This window comes from Equus przewalskii, unplaced genomic scaffold (genome assembly GCF_037783145.1).
Source record: "Equus przewalskii isolate Varuska unplaced genomic scaffold, EquPr2 ChrUn-6, whole genome shotgun sequence".
NCBI lineage: Eukaryota > Metazoa > Chordata > Mammalia > Perissodactyla > Equidae > Equus > Equus przewalskii.
The window spans coordinates 1,396,717-1,403,148 of NW_027228754.1; positions in this window are offsets into that span (position 1 = coordinate 1,396,717).

Sequence of the window (6,432 nt, forward strand, 5' to 3'; positions counted from 1 at the left end):
TCCAGGAGTATTGTGTCTCTGTCAGCATCCATGAAACAGTGGCAGGCAAACTTGTTAGCTTTCAAGTGGGATAAAATCTCAGATCCTTTACAGTTGTTGACAGTTTTGGCAATGCACATGAAATGCTATCAGAGACATGGCTTTCTGTAAGAGGAAAGTACAAGGGCCCTTTGTGGCCAGGTTGGGAGATATGAAAGACTCCCTGGGATCCATCAGCAAATGTTCTCATCACAGTGATGCAGAAGAGCTGAGGGGTAAGCATCCCCACTATTCTACCTATTAATGAGGCTGAGAAGTGAGAGTGAAGATTGAGACAAGCTGTCCAAATGGTGTTTGATTGCTGTTCATTTTCCTCTGAGTGGGAGGAGGACAGGATGTTATTGTGACAATGCAACAAGCTGCCCGACAGCACCAGCCACAAGGCAATAAAGCAGTGGTGACTTAGTTGAGATATTCCCAAAGCTAAGACTGATGGTATCAGTATTGAGGAAATAGAGCTTTGGTAAACCAAAACCGGAAATTTGTTTCCTTGAGCCTGGACCACCACCAGTCACGTGAAACTGAAAGTCAGTACTTACTGACACAGAGCCATACTCAAGAGACTGGTTAAGTCATTGCCTCTGCTCCAGAGAGAAACACCATCTTCATCTTCCAAGGCTACTACAGGTTGAACTACTTTATATTAGTTGTTTATAGAAAGCCTCTCTATGAGGTAATATTAAGCTCATCTTTGAATGACAAGAGCCTAATAAGTGAAGATCAAGTGGTAAACATTCCAGACAGCACCTAATGCAAAGATGCTTCATTGAAAAAGAGCATGGCATGTTCCAGAAACAGATAAAAGGACTGAATGTGGGGAAAGAGAAAAAGAGAGGAAGCAAAGATAAGTCCTAAGTTTTTTAGCTTGAGCAAGTAGACGGATGGTGATGCTGTTTAATGAAACACGATCACCAGGGAAGAAGCAGATTTGGGTAGGAAATCAGTTCTGGATGGCTAATGTTAAGTTTGAAATGTCTCTTTGATACCCTTGTGAAGATATCAAATAGGCACGTAGATGTATGAATCTCGAGTTCTGGGGAGAAGTCAGGCCAAGAAACAGAGATTTGAGAGTACTTGGCATATAACTAACATTTATTGGGTGCTTACTATGTGCCAGGCACTATCTAAATAGTTTATGAATATTTTCTTAGTTATACTCTTAACATCCATATGGGGTTGGCACTGTATTATTACTTCCATTTTAAAGATGAGGAAACAGACAAAATTTCCCCAAGGTCACTCAGCTGGTGAAGGTAAAGCCAGAAGAAAAACCCAGGCAGGCTGACTGCAGAGCCCAAGCTCATTACTGCTACGCTATGCTACCCAGTACATGATGGTATTTAAAGCCCTGGGGCTGGATAAGGTCACCCAGGGACGGTGTGCAGATAAGAGAAAAGGGCACTGAAGTCTTGCAGAATTTAGTTATGTCCCTTCAGCATTCACAGTCCCCTCTGTCTGCATCTGTACTTCAGACAAGATGCTAATTTATCAATTGGATCTGTCTCATCAGGAATGTGCCTGTACAAATGACCAACCCCAGTGTCCAAGCTAGATCAACCAGCTCTTATAAATTAATAAAGTAGCATTCTTATTTATAATTGCTCCCTTATATGTATGGCTGGTTTGAGTGCATCCCCAGAACATTATTTCCCTTTGATTAATTGATAAAAATAGAATGTCCGGACCCGGAGTGACCTTCCAAGTCACTAGCACTCTGTGGGGTCCCACCTGAAGCACCCAGCAGGCTTCCCTGAGCATCTCTTTAGCCACAGTATGTGTCATACCAGGAATTCTGGAAAGAAGGGTTTCCATGTGGCTTGTTGAAAATTCCAGGGGAAATGAAATTCTGAACTGAACATGTTTAACTCAGAATCTCTCTCGAATACTACACGCTGTTTCAGGAGCTATTTACAAGCTTTGGCATGGCAGAGACGCTGCTCTCAGGAAGACCCATGGCAGCTGGGGAATAGCAGGGACCAGGTATGGGCTCTGTGGTCTAGACACGAGGGATTTCCACGAAGCCCTTCCTCGCCTGAGTTTTGAACAACTCATGTATATAACAGCAGAGCACAGAGGATGCTCCCTTTCTGCTCCCTCTCCCTTTCTATTTTATTTTTAGAACGAAAGATTCGTTTATAAGTTTTATCTCAGTTGCTAGCACTGACTTTAATAAAATACCACTCTCTCAGTTCTTCAGGAAACCTATTGCCAACTTCCCAAGGTCCAATGATTTTGATACTCACTTCTTAGCAATTACTTGAATACAGCATCCTCATTGAAGAGAAAGAGGTTCTTTCTGGTCAAAAAGGTTTTGTGCCCACCCTTTCAAGCAGAAGTTTCCCATGAAGCTGAAATGACATTTTTTCAAGGAAACCTTGCCTGACAGTCCCTCTTGGTTAAGTTCCTTCTATAAGGTCCCATAGCCTCCACATTCCCTCATTATTTTGATCACATTTGAAATTATGTGATCCATAACTGTTTGTGAACAAAGACTACATCTATATTATTCATTGCCATATCACCAATACCTAGTATAGTTCCAGGTACATAGAAGGTGCTCAACAAATGTTTGTTGAATGACTAAACGAGTGGAAAACACTGGACACAGACAAGGCAGCTTCCAATAACATCAACCACATGATCATTATGATCTTGAAGATTGCATAATGATCTTAACAACTTTGGCAAGGAAACCCGAGAAGGTATTTCTAAATTATTGACATATGATAATAGTTTACTTTCATTTCATACCCACAGCATTCTATACCCACATTCTATACCACAACAATTAATGTAAGTACTGAAGTACTTTAAGGCATCTTATCTGAAATTCTCAAAACTTGGTAAAACTCCTGAATTTCCTCTGTTCTGTTGGTCATGTCAGCAAGAAATGTATGGCCAAAGGTCATTTATATTGTAAGCTGCTTCTGTAATTTCTGTGACCTTTAGTGATAAAGTCTCACCAGCCTGGCTTTTTTATGTCATTATAAAATGTCTCATTGGATAAGTTAAGAGGGCCATTGAACTGGTTTTGCATAAACTCTTCACCTAAAGGCCATCTCACAACATATTATTTAAGAGTCACATAAATGATAATTTGATACAGATGGTGCAGAGGTACCATGTTAGCACATAGGTACAGGCAGAAGACAAGCATTCCTTAACGACAGGGGGTTTTTTCCTTTTCAGCTTTATTATGATACAACAGACAAAATTTTATATATTTAAAGCATACAACATGATGATTTAACAGATGTATACTCTGTGAAATGATCACCACGATCGAGTTAATTCACTCGTTCATCATCTCACAGAGTTAACATTTTGCATGTGTATCTGTGTGTGTGGGGAGAATGCTTAAGGTCAACTCTCTTCGCAAACGTTAAGTACACAACAAAATGTTACTAACTACAGTCATCACACTGTACATCAGACCCCAAAGCTTATTCATCTTACAATGGAAAGCTTGCACCCTTCAATAACACTCTTCACTGCCGTAAAAACTCTCCCAGCCAACCTCACCCACATTCATATATGAGAAAAGAAAACATTAACAGGAACTTAAAAGGAGTGAAAACCACAACCGGGGCAAGCCACGTATCTCTTGACACATTTAAGTCCATCATGCAAATTTTCTCCTGTCGCAGTGGTGACAGACCACCAGAACCTCCTCTTCCCCTTCAGTTGGCTTTATCAGATTTCCAGGCTTCACAGTGACACACGTTAAGGGATCCAGGAGAAACAGCATACACTTTCACTTTTTTAATTTTTTTGCTGAATTGCAAGTGCCTACACTGTTACTTTTATTACTAGATCTGTGCCTAGAACTAAGGTCATGCTTAGTTTGACATACTAAGCATAAGTATGACACATAGCACTGTATAAGTTTAAGGTGTACAGCATAATGATTTGATCTACATATACTGTGAAGTGATTACCACAATAATTTTAGTTAGCATCCATCATTTCATATAGGTACAAGAAGCAGGCTGCCCTCTCAGTGCCATCAGCAGCGTGTCAGTCTCATATAGGTACAAGAGGAAAAGAAAAAAGAAAAAAATGCTTTCCTTGTGATAAGAACTTTTAAGATCCACTCTCTTAGCAACTTTCAAATATACCATACAGCAGTGTTGACTATAGTCATCATGTTGTACCTTGCATCCCTAGTACTTATTTATCTTATAACTAAAAGTTTGTACCTTTTCACCAGACAACTTTTCAGAATAGTTTTAGGTTCACGCAAGGTTGAGCAGAAAGTACAGAGTTCCCGTTTGCACCCCACCCCTAACACACGAATAGCCTCCCCAAGTATCATCATCCCCCGCCACAGTGGTACATCTTTTACAATGGATGAACCTACATTGACACATCATTGTCACCCAAAGTCCATAGTTTACATTAGGTTTTACTCTTGGTGTTGTACGTTCTATGGATCTGGACAAATTTATGATGACATGAATCTATAATTACAGTATCATACAGAGTAGTTTCACTACCCTAAAAAATCCTAAAAATCCACACTTTCATTTTTAACCACATATTCGCCCTAGGTAAAGCAGCTGCATGGGCTAAGGATGCCCAAAAGCAAGCAGCAGGGACAGGACAAAACTGAAAAGCTCATACTCCTAATTTTTTACAACCAAAGTGGTCCCCCTTACAGGATATCAGAATATAGATGGTTCTTTTTGAGCAGTGACATCAGTTTGCCTATCAAGCTCAACACACTCACCAAGTGCCATCTGCAGTCTCTCTCTGCCGATGGTACTTACCAGCTCTAGATAATAGCTTTCTTCTTTGGGTGGCCTACAACAGGTGACAAAATAATGAAATTTCCCAGTTTCACTAGCCAAAGTCCCATGAACTCCTAGAGGAGGGGACAATGTTTGTATCCCACTGCATAGCACAGTGTCCCCCAAAAGCTTGCTGAGATGAAATGAGAGAAGTCAAGGCCTTGCCCAGATTTCCCAACTCTAAACCAGCACCTTCTCCCATTGTTCCATACATACTTAAGTTTGGCATTTGTTGTTATGAGTTCCTAGGATATCATGTCTGCCCTGTCCTTTGTAATAAGGGAAATGGACTCTATTCCCAGCTTACAGAGAAACCGGGGAGCTGGACAGGAATGAATGCTCCCCAAGATCTTTCTACTCTGTGGATGGTCATCTACTACATCTCTAGCAAGTTCCATGATCGTTTGTGCACTAACGCTGTCATAGTTCTCCAAAGGCTGACTTCCTCCCCCCCAGCCTTTCCAGTAATTGGAAGAAAATTTCTATCACATGCTTAAACTAACATATAAAAACCCAGGGGATATTTTAAGCAGCTGGTTTGCAGTTCTGCAGAAGCCACTGAACCGACCCCAAAAAAAGAATTAATAAAGATTCTCTAAGAACTGGGTCTAAAGATTCTGATGTCTCCTCACCAAGGGCCCCAGCCCCAGGTTTTTCCTTGGCTACACATCAAAGGTAAAGGCTGGAAAATCATCACATCTGGGCAGCAATGTCAAGAAGTCCCAGGCATGATCCTGACAATCCACCAGGCTGAGTCCCTGTCTTCAGTGGTATGGGCAGTGCTTCCATGGAAAACACACCCTTTCAGCCAACCCCCCTAAATACTAAACAACTAAATACCCTCAGTTACGTGGCAAATGGTTGGGATTATGACTTTTGCTTTCAGCAAAGCCCAAGAGAAAATATGATCCCATAAATCCAGTACTGAGACCTGGCCTTAAATCTATGAATTCCTGGGCCAAGGTTAGAGGAGGTCCATGAGGTTACATACAGACTCCAAAAGGACAAAGGTTGGCTCAGTGAGGGCGGGAACATATCCACTGTCTTTACCAACCAAAGCACTTCAGTACCAGGCTGGGAACATCAAAGGCACTGAATAAAGGCTTATTATACTGAAAGGTATTTATTATATTTGGCCATTAAGAGCAACAATAATTTTAGAAGCATGCTAGAGTAGAAATTTGATCACACTAAGCGAAAGTTGGCTGTGAGGTAAACTGAAAACAGCAAGTGAAGCTGTAAGCATAGTCACAAAAAGGACAGTCATGAGAATGGGGAATGCAGTTTCAAAGGGAGTTTTTTAAATTTATTTTCACAAGAAAGACTTGAGTGAAGTATCTGATCCCTTTGATATGCCCTTATTGTATTGCTTTTTGTTGTTGTTGTTGTCAATGCCGTTGAGTGGATTCCAACTCCTAGCCACCCTGTGTTCAGCAGAGTGGACCCTGCCTGGTGTTTTGCTCCATCCTCTCACCTTCTGGCGCTGTATCAGACAATGCTCCGCTGCTATTCATAGGACTTTCATGGCCAATTTCTTCAGAAGCGGGTGGCCAGGTCCTGCTTCCTAGTCTGTCTTAGTCTGGAAGCTCCACTGAAACCTGTC